The following is a 22981-nucleotide window of genomic DNA, read 5'->3' on the forward strand; positions in this document are numbered from 1 at the left end:
AATGCAGAAAACTGATCACTGAATATGTTTGTTAACCACAAACTGATCACAAATATATTTGTTAATAATAATGAAACGCACCGGGAAAGTGCATCTTTGTCTTCTGTTATGGGGAAGATACACAAAATGCAGGTACAACTTCATTTAGGAAAGCAAATGGCTAAGTTAACTTCAGAATAAGATTAAATAGAATCCCCAAAAGTCATATAATCTCCAAGTGTCATAAAATGTGATAATCCACTGGGGAATCCTGATGCTGGATTTCTTTCTTGATACATGTAGCTGAAGTACGTGTCTACTACTGTTTGTCTTTTTCTCATTTGCACTTGGTTTGACAAAACTAAGAGATTTTAAGTCTTCATGTATATCCCTTTTTCTTCAATCCACAACATTATAAGGTTTGATGGCTAAACTGCCACTCTTCTTTACATTTGTTTCTGAAATTCTTCCATTGACGTCATGCTCTTTATATGACTTCTGCTGAAAACATTCCTCAAAACCTGACACTTTGATTTAATATTTATTACCTTCTGTTGCCTCATTCACAGAATCACAAAAGCACAGAATTTTTAGGGTTGAGAGGGACCTCTGGAGATCATCTAGACCAGTCCCCCTACCAAGGCAGGGTCACCTAGAGCAGGATACACTGGGACATATCCAGGTGGGTTTTGACTGTGTTCAGAGAGGGTCTCTGTGACCCCCCCTTGGCAGCCTGTTCCAGTGCTCTGCCACCCTCAGTGTAAAGAAGTTCTTCCTCATTTGAGGAGAAACTTCCTCTGTTTTAGTTCATGGCCATTTCTCCTTTTCCTGTCTCTGGGCACCACTGTAAAGAGTCTGGCACCTTCCTCTTGGCGCACACCTTTGAGGTATTCATGCGCATTGATGAGATTTCCTCTCAGTCTTCTCTTCTCTAGACTAAGCAGGCCCAGATTCAGCAGTGTCTCCCCATAGGAGAGACGCTCCAGACCTCTCAGCACCTTTGTGGCCTCCTGCTCCAGGAGTTCCTTGTATTTCTTCAGCTTTCATTCCAATGACTTTGCAGATTGGGCAGGACTAGAGAGGAGTGTTTAAAATAGGATAGAGGTGCATAACTTTTGCACTCAGATTTTTTGTTATACTGGGGGCAATTATTGTCATAAATCTGTGCATACATAAATTTAAATTAAGAACTAAGGAACTACATGTAGATATTTAATCCTTTCTCTCATCTTATATTTCTCTCCGTTCCATACTTCATTTTTACTTATTAGCTTAATCATTGTTTCTATTCTATGACTTTATAGCAGTTCACCACTTAGAGACCAAATAAATCAGAAATTTTTTTTCGCATTTAATTTAATGTAATTTTAATGTGGTTATTTATAGGTGTAGTATTATTAAAGTTGTGGTGCAATTAGTTCAGATAACTTTGCACCAAATCCTTTTTTTAATATAAAGAAGGCATGTCAGTGTCGTTTTAAAAATAGGTAATACACAATAGGAGACAAATCTTTGGGTTTGATTTTTCTTCAGTTCTATTGTGCACCAGCTTTCCTTTATTTCTATCATTCATTTTTTAATTAGTTGTATTTCAGCAATAATTAACAGTTGTAGGCAACTTGAAACAAACATTCCTAACAATGTTAAGAAACAGAGATGTTTTGTACAGTTTAATGGGGGTTGCCTGAATGCATGGATGGCTAGGTATTCAGGATACCACAAAATAAAATTCAATGTACATATATAGTTTCTCTGAAAGACAAATAGTTCATATCTGGGCTAAGAATGGGCAGTCATGTAAGGAATTCAGAGAAGCAGGGATTTTGCAAGAGAACTTAGAATGAATATTTTTGGCCAATACTGCCATTTTCAAGGCAAAAAGAAAGATCCTTAATGGAAGTGAGAGATAAAAATTAAATCAAGATGTTTACTTGTTTTCTTTTGCCGATGGATAAGGAAAGCACAGCTAAGAAACATTATGCATAAGAAATCTGTAAGTAATAAAGGCAGTTGTCTATTTATTAGCAATAACTGACATTATAACCGATTCTCTGGCAAAAGTTGTGTCAGTTATTTCCTGCCATACAATTGTATTGCTTTCTTCTGCTGCATTTTTTTTTTTTGTGCATTTAGGCTTCATTATTCACTTTTGATCTTTTTATTGACCAAGTGACCTTCAAGGCTCATGGCACTGGCAGAGGCAGTTGGGCTGAAGTGGGAGCTGAAGATGAAATGCCGACAGGGGCAGACCTTGGAGGCACGACTGGAGCCTTAATGGGCCGGTGCCAGGGTGGGCTGCGCTGGCTGCATGACAATTGCCGAGGAACCCTGCACAATGCACAGCCTCAAAATTTCTCTCGAGGTGAACTGGGAAAGTCATTTGAAAGCAGCCTGGGAAGAGATATGGCTTAGAGTAGAAATGAAGCCTCAGTCTGGTCCTGGGCCTGGATTAATGCGAGGAAGAATGCACTGCTTCAAGGCTGACCAGACTGTCCCAGGGATCAAATGCCAGTCAGGGCTGTAGTTAGGCAGCTGATGCTACATCTACAATGCTCAAGAGAGAGATTAAAGATAAGTAAAGTCTGATTTATGAATTCAGTTAGGGACATGGTTATTTATAATACAACATTCTTGTTTGATGTTCCTGTCTACATTTAATTTTATTTCTGATAGTGATATCTCTTGTTGCTGTTATTCTTCCAAGCTCTGCTCATTTTTCCTTTCCTAGTCATATATAAAATATTTTTGCGAGGTTCTGCTTAGACATAAATATTTTCATTTGGTCCATGTCCATTTTACTTAAAGGAACAGCTACAGAAATGTTCTACAGAGGTAACACTGAAGTACTGCTGTCTTCTAAATTTTTTTTTATATCATAACATGAAGTAGTTTAAATATTGCATATTTAAAATATAGTTTGCTTAGTTCTAAATGACATTGTTTTAATAGTTTAGATTTGTTGCAAAAATTCAAAACTTCTCTGGGTAGTTAATAAATACCAGTTAAGGATTATTTCAGAGAAAATATCCTTTCAAAATATGATCTGAAGATGGTTTGCATCTTGATTGAGGGACTAAGAGGAAGGTGCCACATATTAGAAATATTCACATGCAGTAATTTGGCCAAAAATAGAAAAAGAGACTGTTGTCTCCTTGAAGACGGCTTCATAAGGTGAAGGAATTTTAACAGTGTTAGAGAGCACTGCTCTTACCACGATATCCCTTGGTTTAGTAAAATATGTGCAGCATGTTTTCACTTCTTTTTTTTTCCACTTTCTTTGTCTTATGGTTTGATTATATCCTCTACTTAAACATCTCTTTTCCATCAGTATAAGTTAAAATAATGTCCATGTTTTCAAATCTGGGTAAGCTTTTGTAACTATCTGGCTGTGATGTTTCAGTGCTGGGCATTAACCTGAAAGTTAGGTGCCACAGGAAAGTTCATATACATGAAAAAATTCCTACTGTGTACAAAGTTAATGAGACAAGGCTAAGCTAGCTAGAGTTACTTCAGCATAAGCTAAGAGCCTCTATACAAGCAACTGCCAAAAATCAGGTGAGATGGGTGAAACTGTTGCACCACAACTTGTTCGTTTATATCAGCCCTTTACTGTGCTTTGAAATCTACTGTTTTGATATAGTAAGCATCATAGATGTAAATGCAGAATTAATACACTATTTCCCTGCCATGTTTTACTGTTCAATTTTCTCTGCCTGAACTGCATTAAACTACTGTATTTAAAAAACAAAACACTCATATTCATGGCGTTGAGTTATGTTGATTTCATTTAAAGTTCTTAACTGCCATATATTATTTTGTTCAGTGTTAGATTATTAATGTGTATGTACAGTGATATGTAGTAGTGATATAACATTGAGTATTCATAATAATAGTCAGCCTAGAAGTAGTTAATTTAACACTCTTTATATTGTATACAACACACGTTTTCAATTCATACTTTCTTTAGCACACAGCCTGGTAAAATTTCACATACAAGTCTTATGTAACTCGTGACTGCTTGCTACCTGAACAAAGTTTAGATCTTTAGGATGTGCCTTCTTCACACTGCCACACTGCCACACTGCTCTGATGCTGTTTACTCAGTATGAATCATGTATTTTGTGCTCCCAGGCTGTGTTAGACTTCATGAGAACTTGCTTTGAGCTTGCCAGTTCTACCCTAAACACCAGAAGCTGAAAAGCGATTTAGCCTCCTCCACTTCCATCGCTGAACTGCAACGTTGCTCAAGCAAGATAATTTTCCTTAAGTACAACGTGATTAATTTGTTTTAAATGTCCTGGACATGGGTAGTGTTATGAAAGGGAAGACTGGACTGCCCTATAGGGGCAGGGTTTACATGAGGTCAACACCTACAGTCCGCACTGCCCACCTCTGTTTCCACCAGGAGTGTCTGAATTAATGTAGGGCTGTGATGCAGCTCTGTGATGCAGAGTGGTGTCCTAGTGAGAAACTAAAGGTGTTGGTTGCATGCCTTGGGGAAGGGATAAGGGCTTTCAGGCATGTTTGAGACTGCAAGGTGTCCTTGGGTTGTGTTGGAGGATTTAAGAGAGGAAGAAAGTGACCCTAGTGTAGATTTGTCCTTATGTTTTTGGGACTTGACTACATCCCTCCTCCTGCTCAGGTTTAATCTTGGAAAAAAGCTGGTTGGTACAGTTTGAAAGTTGAATAATGAGCTAGTAGAGTGGTTTGATTATGTGAGCTAGTGCTTGAGTTTTGTCCCCAGCCTCTTGTGCTTTCTAACGTAGACAATATGCAGATCTTCTTTAGGATTCAGGAAAAATTGGTGGCCTGAATCACGCAGTTAACCTATTTGTAAAAAGGTCTGAACTTTGCCTTTTAGGCAAATAAAGTGATAGCTTTGACATGCAGTTTCACATTGTTACAGGGATTATTACCTGTCATCCCTCTGAGGGCCTAAGTGAGACACAATGCTGCTGCCACGAACCAAAAAGTAACAGATCCCAAGAAAGAGTTGCCACAGTTTGTTTATGGAAAAACTCTCCAATGTTTAGGTAAATAGGCTTCAAGGAGCTCAGGATCCTATTTTCCTGCCACAGCTGGTAATGAAAGCAGAAAGGCTCTCTCTTCCTCTCTCTCCTTCTCCTCTTTCTCCTTCTTTTTCTCTGTGGGGTTTCTGGAAGATATTAACAACTCTCTTAGCTTGTCAGACCCTGGGAGATTTTCTCCAAACTGCCACACCTGCGAAGAAGCTGGAGGAAGCCATTCTGTCTAGCTTCAACAAGAATAGCTTATCATTAAAATTAGACTGGCATTGTCCTTGTCTAGTAAATACAGAACTGACAGCCTGCGGTGTATTACACTGTGTGCTGCTGCCTTCTCCTGTAAAACAGATGGTTTTTAAACACCAAATGAACAAACAGCCTTTCAAAGGCAGATTCCCTTCACAAAGCTGTGTTTGTTGCCCTCATTATCCTCTCTGATACCACGTCACTGAGACACACATATATAACATATTTAAGTTGCAGTAAAAAATTATTTCAAAATTTTAGTTATGGACCATAGGTTATGCCAGTAAATTCAGCAGACTCTAGGAACTCTCAGGAGAGGCTGAGGTCAGCTGTAGAGCACAGCATTAGGAAGGATGAATCACTCCTATCATCCCATTTATCAAGGCTGATACCCATGACAGACTGAAGGAGAACCAACAGTTGTAGGAGAATATTTAGCCTCTGAATTAAACAAACATTTTGAATGTTTGCCATCAGTGCCTAAGTTTTCGCAAAACTTCTTTCTCCCCAACTCTTTCTTTTGTCAATACTGATAAAGCACCAGCCTAGGTCTGTAGCATCAGTCCAGGTTTGTTTTCAGCATTAGAAACTTGCTTTCTCTTCAGATATTTGAGAAATTTTTATTTACAGAATAACATGTTAGGTACATTTGTAAACCTTAGACTTCATAGATGAGGAAGACTTGAGCTTAAATACTGTAACAAAAGGAATTTTGGTAGGTCCTATCCAGTGCAAATAAGTCCAAGTGGTCAAATTCTAAAATGCAGTTACACTTGCTCCTGACAGGACATAGGGTTATGGATGCTGCTGTTCGTGGAATGCTGCCTGGAACATTTGTAAACATTCAACTGCTTTGCAAGGAAATACCTTGTATCATTAAAACTGTGGAGTCATGGTATGTATGAACCTTAAAAAAAATCCACAGAGCAGGAAAACATATTTCAGATTTGAATTTCTAAATCTTGTTGTAATACAGGCTGGTTAGTATATTATACAGTTGCAGGTGAATCAGGCAAGAGGGAAATAATTTAGATTCTTTGTTTCTTTTGACCTCAGCTTCCCTGATGCTGATTAGGGAAGTTTCTTCTAGGGTAGCAGGCCAGGAGTTTTCAGATGAAAAAAATATTATACACAGACATGGCATAATATTATGTAACCAGTCACACAGTAACATGCCCTCAAAGGAGAATATATTGCAGTTTTCATTTACAAGATCTTTTAACAGTCGTGTATGATAAATGTCATTTTGATTTGGTCTGGTATACTGCTCTGTCTTGAGATGATAATTCTTTGCAGTTTAATCTTATTAATGTAGCAAGTTAGAAAATGGTGTTCTGGATCCACATAGTGAATTATTCATTGCATTTCAAATATTAAGTTGCCATCAAATGCTTTCTGATCTGCATTACATAAAGTCATGCTGAATCTCTAATGTCTGGACTGCCTGTGTAATGAAGAACCTCTCAGACAGTGTTCAATCAAAATACACTTGAGAGAAAGAAGACACAGTATTTTGATAAGCATCACTAGTACCCTATAGTGTTATTTTGTTTGGGTTTTTTTATTTCCTAAGCAGGAAGAATCCAGACATCATTGCATCTCTTCTCAGAACTACCTGCTCAAGCACAAGAGTTTTGATTTTAAAGCTGTTACAATGAAATCATTAAGTGAGTTTCCAGGGCTGCTGTTACTGGTAAAGCTGTTAAAACAACTATTTAAACATCTCTAATTTTACTCAAGAAAAAACATATTCTCACTATTCTTTGTAAGAAATATGATAAAGAGTTCAAAAAGTGAAACATGTCTGTAACATGGCCTTAAATTGCAGTCAGCAAGAGGTGCTCTTCACCACTTTTTGTGTTCTCTGAGGATGTAAAAATAAAACAAACCCCCACAAATCATATGACTAAAACCATGAATTTTAAGTGTTTAAAGTATATGGAGATTAAGAAGAAAGTTAACTAAAATGTTTAAGAAGTCTAAGTCAGAAGAGAATGTTCGTTAGTTTTAGACATTGTTTGAATTTATTCCTTGTTGTTTTAGCAGATATGCTGTCTTGCTTTTGTTGTTGCTATTTTAATGGCTGAATCACCTTATCTCTGTTTTAATGCTCCACACCCAGAAGTACTGAAAGACAAAAACTTGCATCATTCAGGTACACCGGATTTTTTGTTTTGCTTCTTTGTCCTTGGGAGTCTGGGAGTGGAATTCTCTCAGAGTGAAGCTGTGCCTCATGCTCTGCATTCCGCTGTTTCCGTGGCCAGTTTCGCGTCCTCAAGCGCTCAGAAACACGCAGGTGTCCCCGCGGCACGCTGTGCCTCTCTGTCCATGGCTTTGGAGCTGTGGTTCGGCCATGAGTCGCTAGGTGGCATGTGGCAATGAAGGAGAGGGAAGGTGACGCCGGGGGGTTCTGGCGAGCGCCGCCGGCACCGGGCGCCTTGGAACAAACGCGTCGGAGTTAATGCACTGCCGTCTGCCTCCGTCTTGTTCACTTGTTGGACAACAGATCACAGCTGTCTATTGCTCAACATGCTTTTACTCATAAATGATACCAAAATCTGTTCAAAGGTTTCCTTTTGATAACTTTGTGAAAAATCATTCTCTGCGCCTGTTTGTTGTAGAAATAGAGTCTTTTCCTCCTCTCCCATCCTCTGCCTAATAAAAGCAGACACAGAATGCATCCTCTCAACAACACAACTGAAATATACTACAAAAAAAGAGATACATTAGGGAGATACTGTGCGTGAGAGAGAAGGAGTAGAAGATATCAGTAGTCTAGTGCACATCTAGCCATATTATTCTGTAAAACTTAAAATAAAAGATTATTATTCCAAGCATTAAGCCTACAAAAGAAAAGTTTCTGTCCCACCTGTACATGCAATCGAAGGAAAATGGATCTGCCATTTATCAGAGTCATCTATCACAGAAGTCAGTGTAAAAGTGGTAATTCTGCAGATGGAGGCATGGGTAGGATACATCTCCCTATAGGAGTAAGTTGTAGAAGCAGCAGACAGGTGCAAAATATTGTATCTATTCTATCTGTCAGCCTTTAAAAGTTTCTACCTATGTTCTAGAATGACATCGATTATACAAAGATCAGAGAGAGAAGCTGTATTTTTGTAACATTGCCTTACTTAGTTCACTTTAAAGTGTCAGAGGCTGTGGGGATCTATGCCAAAATATGTGAGGAAGCTGTGGACTAAAATTTTTGATCTTGAATGCCATCCCTTGTCTTAAGAAAAACAGCCTTCTTATTTCTAAATTTTAAGCAGTATCAGTTTGCAGGTAGCCTATGGAAGCCAGTTGTTTAGCACTGATGTAATCTGGTCCTGGGAGATGTGTTCCCTTCTCCAGCTGCATCTGAACACTCTCTATGGAAAGCTTTAAAGACATGAGAATCACAGGTTGTGTTTGGGTGGAAAAACACAAATACCTTTCCTGATTTTTGTTTCTTCATTTGCTGCCTCACCTATTTGCAGATGTAGAAGTTAGAAGGCTGTGAGGTGCATAGGAGATCTGAATTTGGGGAAGGGAAATTTTAAGGTACTGAACGCAGCGTCGTGATCAATTCCTAAAACTCCCTGGAGAAAAGAGGCTCAGGAGAGACCTTATTGCTCTTTACAACAGCCTGAAAGGAAGTTATAGTGATATGGGTGTCAGTCTCTTCTCCCAATTCCCAAGTGATAGAATGAGAGGAAACAGCCCCAGGTTGCACCAGGACTGACGTACATTGGATATTAGGAGAAACTTCTTCTCTGAAAGGTTTGTCAAGCATTGGAACAGGTTGCCCGGGGAAGTCACCATCCCTGGAGGTATTTAAAATATGTGGAGATGTGGCATTTAGAGACAGTGTTTCAGGGTAAACTTGGCAGTGTTAACAGTTGGACTCACTCTTGGAGGTCTTTTTCAAGATTCTATGATTGTATGAATCTATATAATTCTATGATCTTGTATCTTCTCTCTGCAGAAGTTCTCATCCTTTGAGGGGGCTCAGACAGGCTAAGAGGCACAGACCTGCCAATGACCCCCAGCTGATCAGCTGAGAGTTGAATTTCTGGTGCATCCTCTGTGATCCACTCCTTTCCTTTGCACCACCTGCATCAAGGAAGATACTGTCTGGGCAGCTGTGACTTTCAAGTTAGTCCCTACACCCAGCCTTTATCAAGGTATTATTAATGCACAAAAGGATTATGAACAAAGAAAATGTCTTGATTTGTCCAGTTTCATGGTACACAAATTCTTACCCATTATTTGGTGTTTGCTTTTTAAGCACAAAATAGGGTTCATTAAAAAGTTTTCTTTGGGAGCCACCTGTATGCCAGAGGGAGCAAAATGCCATATGAATTTGGCATCATTAAAGAAACATATCAGATGATGAATGAAGACATAAAAAAAGAAAAAAATGTAACTTCCATTAGTCAGAGAGAAAGAAAATACTTGGAATTTAAGCAGTCAACTGAAGTAACTGATTATGTCTCAGTACAAGCCTTGTCATTAGCATAGCAAAAAAACCTCATTCCCTCTTATAATGAATTAAATGTTCTTCCTTTCTGGATAATTTAATTGCAGAGCAAAGAGGTCACTTAAAGTTAAGCAAGAGATTCATAAAACATAGTCTTGCTCTGCCTGTGTTGAGGCATAAATTACCCCCATGCCTGTGTTTTTTACTTTTACTTGGGCTGTTTGTTTGTAGTTATTTCTGCTTATGCTTGAACTGATGCATTTCATTCTGACCGTGACCTTGATGGCTGCCCTGGGTTTTTATTCTATACTATGTCCCAATTTTTGGAGATGGTTAAAATTAGGTTTCTCTTTAATAAGGTAATTTGTCTCAGCAGACATTGATTATCTACTTAAGCAAGTATTTAATCACTCTTAATGGGACTGCGAAGTATCTTCATAATATAGTGAGGAATAAGAATTTGTGAGGAGAGAGAAAAAGAAAAGAGAGATGCCTTTGTTTGCCGCTGCAAACATTGTATCTGCAATCAGGAATGCATTTCAAATCCAAATAAGTGAATTAGGATGTCTACATTTGATTATTTGTCCAGACTGTCTTCATAGGCAATGAGTCTGATTCAAGATGCCTATTTATCTATATTAACTCTTAAGTAAGCATTGCAAACTACTTCAATTGAGGTTGTCTAAACTTAAGTGAGATGTATCCTACCCACTAGGACAAAATGTTTCACTACTGAAAAAACTTCCTTGCTGTTGGATACTCAGCAAAAGGAACAGCCTAAACAGAATTTGTTTCAAACTCACACAGGGTAAGATATATACTTTTTAATTTTGGATATCTAAGTTCAAGCTGAACATTTTTAGGAAGAATTATTCTGGTTTTGACACTTATATGGGATGAGTTGAATCACAGAGATGAGAACAGAGAGATTTGTGCCATTTCATTGCCTTCACTTATAAGGACCTATTCAATGTTCATTGCAATGGTTGCTTGCAAGGGGCTTATCTTCAGGTGAGCAACAGTCCTGATTGTTTTGATTTCAATTGTATGAGAATTGATACCCAGCAGCAGTACCAAAGGGAGCATTTCTCATACCAAGCCCCCAAGATTTGAGCCCCTTAAGATTTGGATCAAACTTTGCAAGTTGTTTTTAGTTGTTAATCAGTAGCTATAGATGAGCAATTATGATAAAACAACTGCTCGGCTAATCTTTGGTTTTAAGGAAGAGTGAAGGCAATCCCAAGATGTCTGGGTGAGACACCAGGAGTGTGTGGGGCACTGTAGGGCAGAACTGGGGAAAAGGTAAACTTGGAAGGGTGGGTTTGCAGCCACTGACTTATTGACTGCCATCTCAAAATGGACCCCAGACTCAAATGGAAGAAAGAATTGCATGTGAGGACTAATTTGCATGAGGAATGAGAGATATAGCTGGCAAATAGGGGTTTGAGTACTCAGTTACGTACCCTGCAACCAATAAATGCTGATGAATTTGTTTGTTGAAGTGTAAAATAATGTAAGGTTTTGATGCTAGGTAAGTTAGCCATTTGTTGGTTACCACCCAGCTTTGTGCCAACTAGAATGAAAAAGAGAAATACCTCTCCTTAGTGTGTGAATTGGTGCTGCCGGCATTTGGGAGACCATGACTCCACCATTATCATGGGGACTTAAAGAGACTTAAATATGGAGGTAGTTCAGTGGAGACTCATAAGTGCCTCATGCATATTTTCAAGTGTTTCCAGCATTCAAAGACTTCAATTTGTGCTTAGTTCAGTGTAATGTTTGTTGTATTAACTTAACTTACTCATCTCCACTGAGACATGCTCAGGTTTTATTATATTTAGTTTCTTTTCTGCTGATAAATTCTTAAGAAGTGCGCTTTATGGCTGCAGTGAAAAGCAAAGATAGTCCAGAAAGAGCTTTGATATATAGCCTTTTTAAAGTTTGTTAAAATTTATTATTGAGAAATAAAGTGATTGTCTCTAACATAAATGTTAACATAGGAATTTACAAATGGGACAGACTTTTACTTTTAATATGTTCATTTTCACAGCTCTTGTTTTGACTTAGGGCAATAGCTGATAAAATACCCAAGAATCATATAACACATTATATTCCTCCTTTCCGTATACATTACTCCTAACTATATTGTCTTATTTTTTCCAAGTTACAGCCATGCAAATATATGCAGAGAATTTAGTCCATTGTTTTTCTTTTCATAGTCTAAAAATTATTTCCTTTATTCAAATGCTGTTTAATTACTTAGAAACTGACTGGGCATTAGATGTCTGAAGCCACTAAACAAATCAATGCTCATTAATAAACAGAGAAAATGTCATTGTTTCATTTCAATTAATTGATGTGAGTTACTCATGAGCATTATCTCTTTAGAGAAAGACTATTTTTTGACATGCAAGCCTTCCCAGTATTATCCATGGTTACACCCTCAGATTAACAGATCAACTCAAGTCAAATTGAGACATTAATAATGTTCACTACACTGTCATATAATATAAGCATTACTAATAACTGAAGTTGTCCCTTGAGATTCTTTATAAGAATATGTTTATTGTTGGGTTAAATAACACAATCACACACACAGACCCACATACACACACAAAAATACACACACACATCATTTAAAGAACTGTGTTAGAACAGAATGATACCTGTCTTAGTATTCCTGACAAAAAATTTTCATTTTAAAAACATGATTTTGTTGCTTACTATAATATTCTCCTACTGGTAAAGGTGCAAACATCCAATTATAAACAAATTGAGGAACATAAAGAGCTGCATAATACAAGAGGTCCTACACCAATGAAATAATTGTAATTAACTTTTAGCACTATTAATTATATTCTTTACATGTCTTAAGACTGAAGTATGATTTACTTGGTATTTTATTAGATGATATCAACAGGATCATAATTTTGTAAAGTATATTATTTCCTGTGCAATTAAGAGTTTAAATAGGTATATATGTGTTCTCAATAGAATATAATGTATTTATATTGCAAGAGTTTATTCTGTTGGCACAAAATGACCTTGCTAATAGAGCCGAGCAAAACTGTGCAATAGGAGCTCTTCAGGATGTTGGAATGCAATCCTGTTTCCAGTCAGAAAGAGAAGCTCACTTCTGGGCAGCAGGGAGTCCTGGCTGATACAGAACCAAGAGCTTAAAGCTTGACTGCTGCAGGCTTGACATGTTGCTTCTGCTTTCCACAGCAGGTGGCTGGAAGCCGTAGCCCGATGTAGTGGGACACATGAATATAACCTATCTGGTTAGGGGGTCTGTCTGGCAAGCAAAACTTCCCAAATTTTGCCAGTAATGCTAGAGTTCCACAGGACGGCTGTTTTGGTGAATCATGGACACAGTGACCTGGGGAATTTGTCATGTATTATAACTTGCCTGCATGAGCATAGATATAACCAAATGGGAAAAATTCTATGCAAGTGACCTTGCTGTTAGTGAAATGCTTATTTTCTCAAAGTAATTAGTGAGTGTCTTGACAGGATATACTAGCAGGAAAAAATATGTATAAAAATCTTTGTGTCAGAGACAATGATTATTAAGACTGCTTATAGACATCATACATTCACCCCTGCATTTTCATATAAATGCAGAATTGAGTGACACTGGAGAAAAATCCCTTCCATCTGAAAGCAGCCTTCATTTCTCTATGCGATTGAATGCATATTCGGTGCAGCTCCAAATACCTGTATCACTGACTAGAAATGCATCTTATTCCAACTGCCTCAGAAGAAAACAACATCCAAAGCAGAGCTTTTCAATCTTTCCAATCGTGAAGGAAAACACTCAATGCAGTTCCAAGTTCATAGAATCATGTTGAACAGAAATTAGATTTAGATTATCAGCTGTCTTGAAAATATTTGCCATAAGCATATGCAATTAATTTACATTTGATTGGATCCTCTGGAAGTGGAAGCTGTGTATTTTTTCAGTACAATACTGGTTATTTAGAAAAAATATGCTCACAGTCCTGTTTCTCTCTACACAACTGGAATAAACAAGCAGAAAGGCTTGACAATTTGAAGCAAGAAAACTCCTGTGCTTTTGAATGAGTCCCGTGTTCCAAAGCACTCTGTTCTCATAATTTTGAAATTTCCTTTCAGTCCATGATACAGCCTGCTACCTTTTCCCTGTGCCCCCTCCCTCTGCAGCTCTGTCCCTAGAACCAGCTGTCACACAGAACCATCCCACGATGTGACATCCTCTAGAGTCATGGCTCAATTAAGGGAAAGGTCTTCTTAAGGATTAATTTGTGCCTAGAGACACTGATCTTCATTTCTTCCTTAGTAGTCAATGAAGAGAGTCAAAGGCTTCTCAGCTACTAATTTAGTCTATAAAGTTGGGTTCTTACAGAGGATGGTTCAAAGAAGGATCCTGCCTTTCTCTCAATCGATTATACAAGGGACAGGACTTTGTTAGCACTATTGAGACATTCCCTGAAGACTTGCCTTTTAACAAAAGTGAGCACACAGTAAAATATGTAAGATTTGTCAAAAACCTTCCCCAGATTCCAGTCTTTACATGCACTTCAAGCTTTTCTCTCTTCACCTCTTGTTCTGTGAGATATTACCTCCTGGTCCGACAGTAAAAGTTGCTTGTATCATCACTGTACATTTTCATTATTTTGGTGTAAAAAGGTGCCAACTTTTTACTGGAGAGGATCATTCAAATTTAGGGAAATTAAGGGAAAAAAACATTTAAGGGAGGAAAAGAATCAGTTTACACTGGAAAACTATCAACAATCTTAGCCCACTCCCTTCTCTCTTGTGTTAGCAAAAGGATTTTCATGCTAGCCATGTAAGCAAGCTTGTATTACTAAACCATCTTAAGTCCATTTCCTTGTCGAGGTTATCTTCTTTTTTTTTTTTTTTTTTTTTTCGTCAAGTCTAAAAGCAGGGTACTTAGATACAATTTCTCATTAAAAATTACTGCTAAGTCAGAACCTATGGTTTTAGTTCAAGCCAGGTGTCAATTCTTTAGCCCCAAAGTACTTTGTCACTTTTTTTTATTTCTTGTCTTCCCAATAATCAGAGGAATGCAATACTTTACAAATGTCAGAAGTTTATAATATTCTGCCTCTACAATTGATGAAAATACATAACTCTTTTTAATCTAAAAATAAATAGTGCTTTTAAAAGATCAAATTATATTAGATTGTATTTTTCAGCCTGGTAGTAGCATTTGAATCACTTAGACCCAAAGCTGATGCAGTATACACAGTTAAAAATTAAAGATACAGAGAGCTAAAAGTTTTAATTTCAAGGAAACTCATTAGTCACTTAAAAATAAGACACAGATTTTTCAGAAGTGATTAACATTTATTTTAAATGTTCATAATGCTTTTTAGAAGTAGTTCACCATATTTCAAGGTCAACAGATTCACTTCAGAAAATAAGGATTCTTTCAGAGTTGTTAGCCTGTGCACCTCTCTTGTAACTACCAGTTATGCACAGCATGAAGAAAATGACACTTTTTTATTATCATGTTGTTTTCCTTAAGATAGCAAGGTGATAAGTTCAAAGGTGCTCTAAGTGAGCAGCTAATTGCATATCAACTCCTCTCTCTGCCAGCAGAGACTGTGTAAATGGAAATTGAAGGAAAAATAGATTATCTAAAGTTCCACTAGAGAAGTTCATTGAATAGTTTTTATCTGAAAGAAACAAGCACACACAATATAGCAGTATCACATAACTGGCATGTCACACCAAATATAGATTTTTAACAAGCACCTTATGAATATTATAGTTTAATTAAATTACTAGATTTTTTGCCTTAAGAAAAAATACTTTCCATCAAAACTGTGAAAACCATGTAATTTAATAATGATTGTTCATTGGAACACTTTTTTGGTGGAAATAGAACCAACTCCAAGACTTTAAATCAACCTTTAACCTTTAGTTAATCACTAAATTAAAGATTAAGCTATTCTGCTTCTGAAGAGGTAACCACCCAAAGGAAATAATCTCTTTGAAGTCTCTAGTATAGTCCTGTCACAATCACTGAGTGTCAGTAGAAACTTTAGAAGGGAAATAGGTTAGATAACTTAAAAGAAAAAATAGTAACATTTATTTTAGGATTCATTCATGGTGGGAAAAAAATGGGTCAAGTTAAAAATACATGGAAAATGACTGTTAAAAGGGTAAATTTTTAGTATTAAGCAAGGATTGAAGAAGTTTTAAAATCTGAAGGTAAAGAGGAAATCTTTCAGGTTACATATACAATCTCATCTTTCCCATACATTTGCTCAGACAAAATGGTTGATTTCTTAGTTAGTGAAGATGGGAAAATCTTTCAGTTTTCCATAAAAGTGTATTTGCTATTTGCTTATACAATATATTGTACATACTTTCCATTAAAGTGTATATTTTTCATAAAAGTATATTAAGAAAATAATTGTGGGTTTTATTTTTGTTTTGTTTTGGGTTTATGTGGAGTTTGGTATTGTGGGGGGTTTTTTTAATGCTTTTGCATAGGTTGTAATATTTTTTAGCAAAAAAGAAATTAGTTACAGATTATGAAAATTACCTACTACAGATGGCATCATCTGACTCTTAATTTTCTTTGAAAGAAAGAAATCAAGATACGTTGTTTTAAGCACTATGACAAAATGTTAATAGAAATGTAAAATAAAAATTGGAAAAATTTACAAATATCAAATTAATCAGTAAAGGTGAAATCTGTCTCAGTGAGTTTTAACCCTCTGAAAATGGAGGTTTATTTATTTTAAGCTCTATATGAAAGCTTAACTTCATAAGCGAAGCACAGAGAGTTCATCCAAAAATCTTGTAATTTAATTAAACTTCCACATTAGTGTTTTCTTGCTTTTAGGTAATTTCTAGACAAAACCAAATGAAGTTTACAATGTATCCCACCTAGTGTATCTGAAAATCATTGAACCAGGGGGATTTTCATGCTGTTATGAATATATTTGTTCTACTTTTAATAAATACAAAGGAAGAACAATTTCAGGTGTCTGGATGCCAGGCGCTCACCAAAGCAGCTCTATCATTCCCCTTCTCAACTGGAAAAGGGAAAGGAAACAACACAGAGCCCATGGATTGAGATAAGGACGGGGAGAGATCACTCACCAGTTACTGGCACAGACAAAGAAGACTTTACTTGGAGAAATTTGTTTAATTTACTGTCAATTAAATCAGAGTATGATAATGAAATGGGCTGCTGGGGCACAGCTGCTTCACCATGGGCTATGGGGGAATCGGCTCAGGTACCTGGAGCACCTCCTGCCCAACCTCTTTCTCTGACCTTGGTGTCTGCAGAACATTGCTCTTACGTGTTCTCACTCCTTTGGCTGAATTGCACAGGGGTTTTTCCCCTTCATTGATTTGTCATCCCAGCATCTCTGATGGGCTCAGCCTTGGCCGGCAGTGGGTCTGTCTGGTTGATGTTGGTTCTTTTAAACGTAGGAGAAGCTTCAGCAGCTTCTCACAGAAGCCACCCTGCTACCAAAACCCTGCCACAAAACCCTTCCATTCCAAAACCCACAGTCCACCCTTTACTTCTACCTTATCTCAAATTCCTCATGTCCCTCTTTGTGAGCCAAAAAGGACTGTGATATGTTGATTTTGGCTGGACCACTAACTTGTGCTGTCATTGCCTTCCTCATCAGGGCAGAGGAGAGGAGAAAACATGGAAAAAAACCTCATGGTTCAAGTTAAAGGCAGAAAAATAAAGAAAAAAAAAAGGCTGTGTGTGAAGGCAAAGAAAACTCAAAACTATTTATTCTATACTTCCCAACAGCAGATAATGTCCAGGCACTTCCCTGGAAGTAGGACTTCTGTGCACATAATATTTCTCCTGTAAATCAATTGTCATAATAGCAAATGCTGCTCCCTTGCTTCCCAATTTCTCTTCTCCTAGTTTTTATTGCTGAGCAGACACCATATGGTATAGAATAACTCTTTGGCCAGCTGGGATCAGATATCCTGGCTGCGTCCCCTCCTAAGATCTTGCCCACTCCCAGGCTGCTGGAGTGAGAGAGTGAGGTTGGAGGTACAGCCTTGATGCTGTGCAAGCTCTGCTCAGCCAGAGCCAAAACACCGGTGTGTGTTGCCAACACCTTCCCAGCTACCCCTCCAAAGCACAGCAGGATGTGGGCTGCCATGGGGAAAATTAACTCCATCTGTCAGAACAAATGCAACAGGTAAAAGACAAATTGAAAAAATAGTATTTACATTTTACTGAAGAGTTATTCTTGGTGGTATCATTGCCTAATAGAAGGTGGTTTAGACAATTCAAAAGAAGTAAATAACTTCATTTATTTTTTGGGTCTAAATAACCACTGTATTTATAGACATTCTATTTTCTGAAATATATTTTCAGTCTCAAAGCATATCAGTTGTTCTTTTGAGACTGTTGGTCCAAATATTTCTTAGGTTAATGCAATAAATTTGCACTAATTTCTGTTTTCCAGCCAGATGTCTCCACCAGACTATGGAATCCTTAAAAAGTTGCTCATAGCTGACTTCAAAGCCTGAGGTAATTGCTTTATCACAGCAGGTTAGGAAATCTGTCTGACACAGAGGTTGAATCCTGAAAATAGTACAGGCTTATGTTTTATGCATATTTTGAAGACAAATTAGCTTGTTTCAGGAATTTTGATCTCAAAAAATTTAGCTCTTGAAAATATAGATGTTCCTTTATCACTCATTCCAATTGATGCTTCGGTTAAACATTTTATCAGAAACACCTCTAAGGCAAGAATCCTACTTGCCTTAGGAGCATCAGCACACAGAATATGAGAATAGTGGACAATCTTTTGAGGACAAAAGAATAAAAAATAGTGAAGGAAATTTTACTGTTTTGTTTGTGAGTCTGTTCATGTCTATTGAACTCTGTACATCCCAGTCATTTTGAGACTCCTTTTGTCTGTCAAAGCAACATTTAAAAGCCCTCCACATCTTGGACATTCGGGAAGTCCCATTCCAAAATGATCCTTAGTAACTGGAGGCTGATGTGCCAGGTCTCTAGAACCCTCCTATCTCATATAAGCCTGAGAGCACATAAAGAAATTAATTAGGCAAAGACCCTTGAGCAGTGTATCAGTCCTCAGCTGGAGAATGAGTTCCCTGCTTACCCAGCCAGCATTCTTCTTTACCCATATGATGTTGTCAGATCGCAAAAAAATTGGTCTTTGCCTGACAGGGATTAAAAATAAAAAATACCATTATGTTAAAGAAAATATTACCAAAGCAACTCTAAGGCAAGAAAATGCAAAAACAGATAATCCTTGTAGTACTTCCTGAAGGTCCTCAGTGTCTCTTAGCTAATTTAAGAATTTGTGCTGTCTCTCATTTTCTTTCCAACATATTTAAGCTGAAGTATCCAACTTGCTGTTACAAGAATTTGATTCGTACTTTTCTGTTACTGGGATTTTGGACAATCCTAATAAGTTTCCTTATTTTTAGGCTGTGTCTTTTGGCTTTTTAAACCAGCATTTCCTGATTTACATTTTCTGCAGCAGTGTCTGATTTATTTACAATCTTCTCAAAGGTTTTAGGCTGTTTTCTCACTCTTATCTTTCTAAAGACATGTTTATGAAACAGTATGGCTGATGTCTCAAAAAACAGCAATTTTTTAATCACCATAGAAGACTTCAATATTAATTTTTGCTGTGAGTGTTTAAAGACCTATCATCATTCAACAGATGGTGAATTGGGAACAGTATCATTACAGAGGAATTTAACTTCCTAAACACAGTGTTGGAGAACAAATGAAACTGATAATGGTGTTAATATTGAATAGCCTTGGCTATTCAAATTTCTGACAGCTGGCAGATTTCATTGCAAAGTCATTAGAAATCAACAGTGCTAAGTTTATACTGATCTGGATATCCTTGTAAGGATTTAATAGAGAATAACCTTAAAAATTCAATTTAAATTAATTATATGAATAAAAAATGAGTTCTGTAAATGTTGCCAAATGCTTTTGGTTTGAAGTGGTCAGATTTCAGTGAATTTAGGAAATAAGTGACGCTAATGGAGGAACTAAGCATATTGATTCACAGAAATTCTGGGACTCCTTCACATTCAAAAAAATGATCAGAGTCCTGGAAAAAATTTGTGGAAAGGCATTATGGCCTTTTCTCACTGAAAAATCAGCTGTAAGGCTGTCAGGAGTACACTTGAAAGGAGAAAGCAAAAAAACAGTAGGTAGGAAAGAAAAGTAGTACATGTAGGTATAAATTTTCTGCTGTAAGTCCAAGTTGGACTGCTTCAAATGGAATAAGAACAAAACCCCAAGGCCATTTTAGTTTTATAAATAAACACGAATCAAAAAATCCCACCAAACCAAAAAAAAAAAAAGGAAAAAACCAAAAAAACCCCAACAAAACAGACCTAACCCAGCTTGAAAGACCTACCTCATACACCAGAAGAAAGAAGTCCAACTGCATTAGCACTGCACTTGACCAAAACCCGTATATTGCCCTCCCACATTTGTTCTTAGGCAGACAGCACAAAACATGTGTGGAACAGCACGTGGAAGTGTGAGTGTCCATGCACAAAGTCAAAGGCAAAGATGCAATGTCTAATGTCAGAAACACTTGATCATTTTTGTCATGGGACCTTAATAATTAATCAGGTATCTATTAGATAACAAAAATCAGTTATCTATAAGATAAACGTGAGATATTTGCCAACAGATAACTTACATTGATCTAGAGTTATAAGAGGAATTAGTGATTTTTTTTTTTAATCTAAAAAAAAAAAAAAAAATTACCCATCCCAGTCAAAAGCAAACAAACAAAACAACCAAGAAGACAAATCAAAAATCCCAATTCCAAACTCCCCACAAACACCCTCTCCAGGCGCAGGCCTATTCAATAGCCTTGTGTAGCATGCAGGAAATAGAGGAGTCTCAATTAAATCATCCAGATGATGATTATTTGCAACAATGAACATTTCTGCATCTGTCATACATGTTTTGATCTTGGTTGCTACTAATGTTAACTGTTTACCTATCCATTTTTTATGATAGCAAGATCATTAGGGTAAAGTGGAAAGACATTGATATATAAAGCTTAAACCTGAATTTAGGCATAAAGATTTTGGAAAGGCACATCTTCTCTGGTAACTTGTAGAAATGAGACAGCTGCTTCTTGTTTTATTGTATTCAAAAGTCAGTAAAAGTAATTTTCAAAGATTTTTGTCTTGACCAGTACATTAAGTGAGATATGTCCTGGATACAGTCCAAACTTGGCATGCATTATACAAAGATTAATGGCTTTCATTTGTATCTACTGTCATCCACTGTTTTTCAAGGAAGTAAATCATTACAGATATTCAGGTAAAAGAAGAGATTAAATTATCTCTAAACTTCTTTTATTGTAACAAAGCAACTTCTCTGGTAATAAAAATAAATTAAAGAGATCAAAGAAAATTAGGAATATTGGTCACACAGATTATATTTTTTAAAGTTACAGTGCCAAAAATTTTCTCATTCATATTTAAATCAGATTGCACTCATTAGAGCCTAATCATTGGCTGTACTTGTATTAAGGAGAAAAAACATTCAAGTATTAATCAAATGAAATAAATATTCCATCATTTCCCAATTGCACTTCTGTATTAGTATTACCTTGCTTTTAAACCAAATAGAGTTTAAAATACAGAATAGGAAAAAGTAAAATTCTATAATTTAAAATACAAAATAGCATTTTATATATAACCCTGATATTCATATGCTTTGGATTATGCAACGGAGAACACCCCATAGGTAACAGGGGCATTGCAGAAATGGGTGCACCTGTGAATCATAATGGGGAATTCCTCTGTTCTCAGTCCTGTCCCTACTATGTGTGCACTTGTTGTGGACCTCTGAGTCCCTTGTTTGCCCTGAACATTCAAACACAGATCTCTCAAAGCATCCCAGGACACTGAGTAAAATTACTGCTAAAATAAAATTTAAGGAAGGAAGACGTTTCTAGATGTTGTGGGAGACATGCTGTTGACACTATTAATTTTCCTAGTTCTTTGTGATTGATTTTTTTATCTATTTATTTCTTCATAAAAGCACAAATAGAACAACATGAACCTATGTGTTAAATGTATGCCTTTCTTGTAAAAAAAAATAATCCAAACCAAACCAACAAAAAGAGACTGAATGCTTTGTTCAGGATACCATGTTCATAATGGATAATAATGGTGTTCACAAAGTTGAGTAATTATATCTAGAATATTTGCCCAAGTTTTAAAACCATTTAATGTTTTCTTTTTATACTGCTCCAGGGAAATAAAACTGAAACATTGTGTGCTTAAAAATGTAATGGAACCTATCTAACATCTAATTTCTATGTGTGTCTTCTCTTGCTTACAGATAGACATTTAAAATGCAACTTTTGTTGTACAAACTGCCAGTTTTACACCTTTTTCTAAGACATTTGCCTTGACTGGCAAAGCTGCTGCTAACTCATGCTTGAGGTGAGGTTGAAAGCAAAAATAAGTTCCCTTGTACCAGCATCATCAGCTGGTCTACATAAATATTGTCTGCTCAGCTGATTTGGTTTCAAACTATTTCAGAGAAATATGGGATGATTTACAATATCAACCCCTGTGTGAGCTGAATGCCAGTGCGTAGGAGAGACAAGTACTTCAACTAAAACCTTTTTTATTTTTGTATTAATGTACACAATATGACATAGAGGAGATGAGGAAGCATTGTATAATTCTGGGTAAAGGATTTTTCCAAAATGTCACCAACAAAATCCTTGAAGGCATTACTCAGACTTACCAGATTTCATAAAATCAATTATTTTCATTTCCTATGTTCTCACTTCTGTATTATTACCTAAGAATGTGAGCTTCTAACCAAAAAGAGGCAAGAAAACGTTAAATTAAATATTATTGGATAGGAAAGCTTTAATACATAAATCAAGAGGACTGAAGGCAAAAGCAGAACTAACAGAGCCGCTTTTACCTTGTGATTCAGAATGATTTTTGAATGCCAGAAGATGACAACAACATACCAACAACAGTAACAGATTGTTTTATCCTGAGATGTGAAAACAAGTACAGATCTTTAATAAAGGGTAAAAAGAAAAAGTAGTAGTTCTGGTAAATCATTAGGGAGAGAAATGGTGGTCTGCAGTTTTGGACAAGAGGTTTAGCTACCTGCCAGGTAGTCCAATGAGCACTCCTCATTTTGTTGTTCAAGACCTGTATTTAAGCCCTTGCCCTTCTTCACCTGTGCAAGGAAAACTTCCCAACCCAGGAGAGGAGTAGT

The sequence above is a fragment of the Melospiza georgiana genome, chromosome 2, assembly GCF_028018845.1.
Source record: "Melospiza georgiana isolate bMelGeo1 chromosome 2, bMelGeo1.pri, whole genome shotgun sequence".
NCBI lineage: Eukaryota > Metazoa > Chordata > Aves > Passeriformes > Passerellidae > Melospiza > Melospiza georgiana.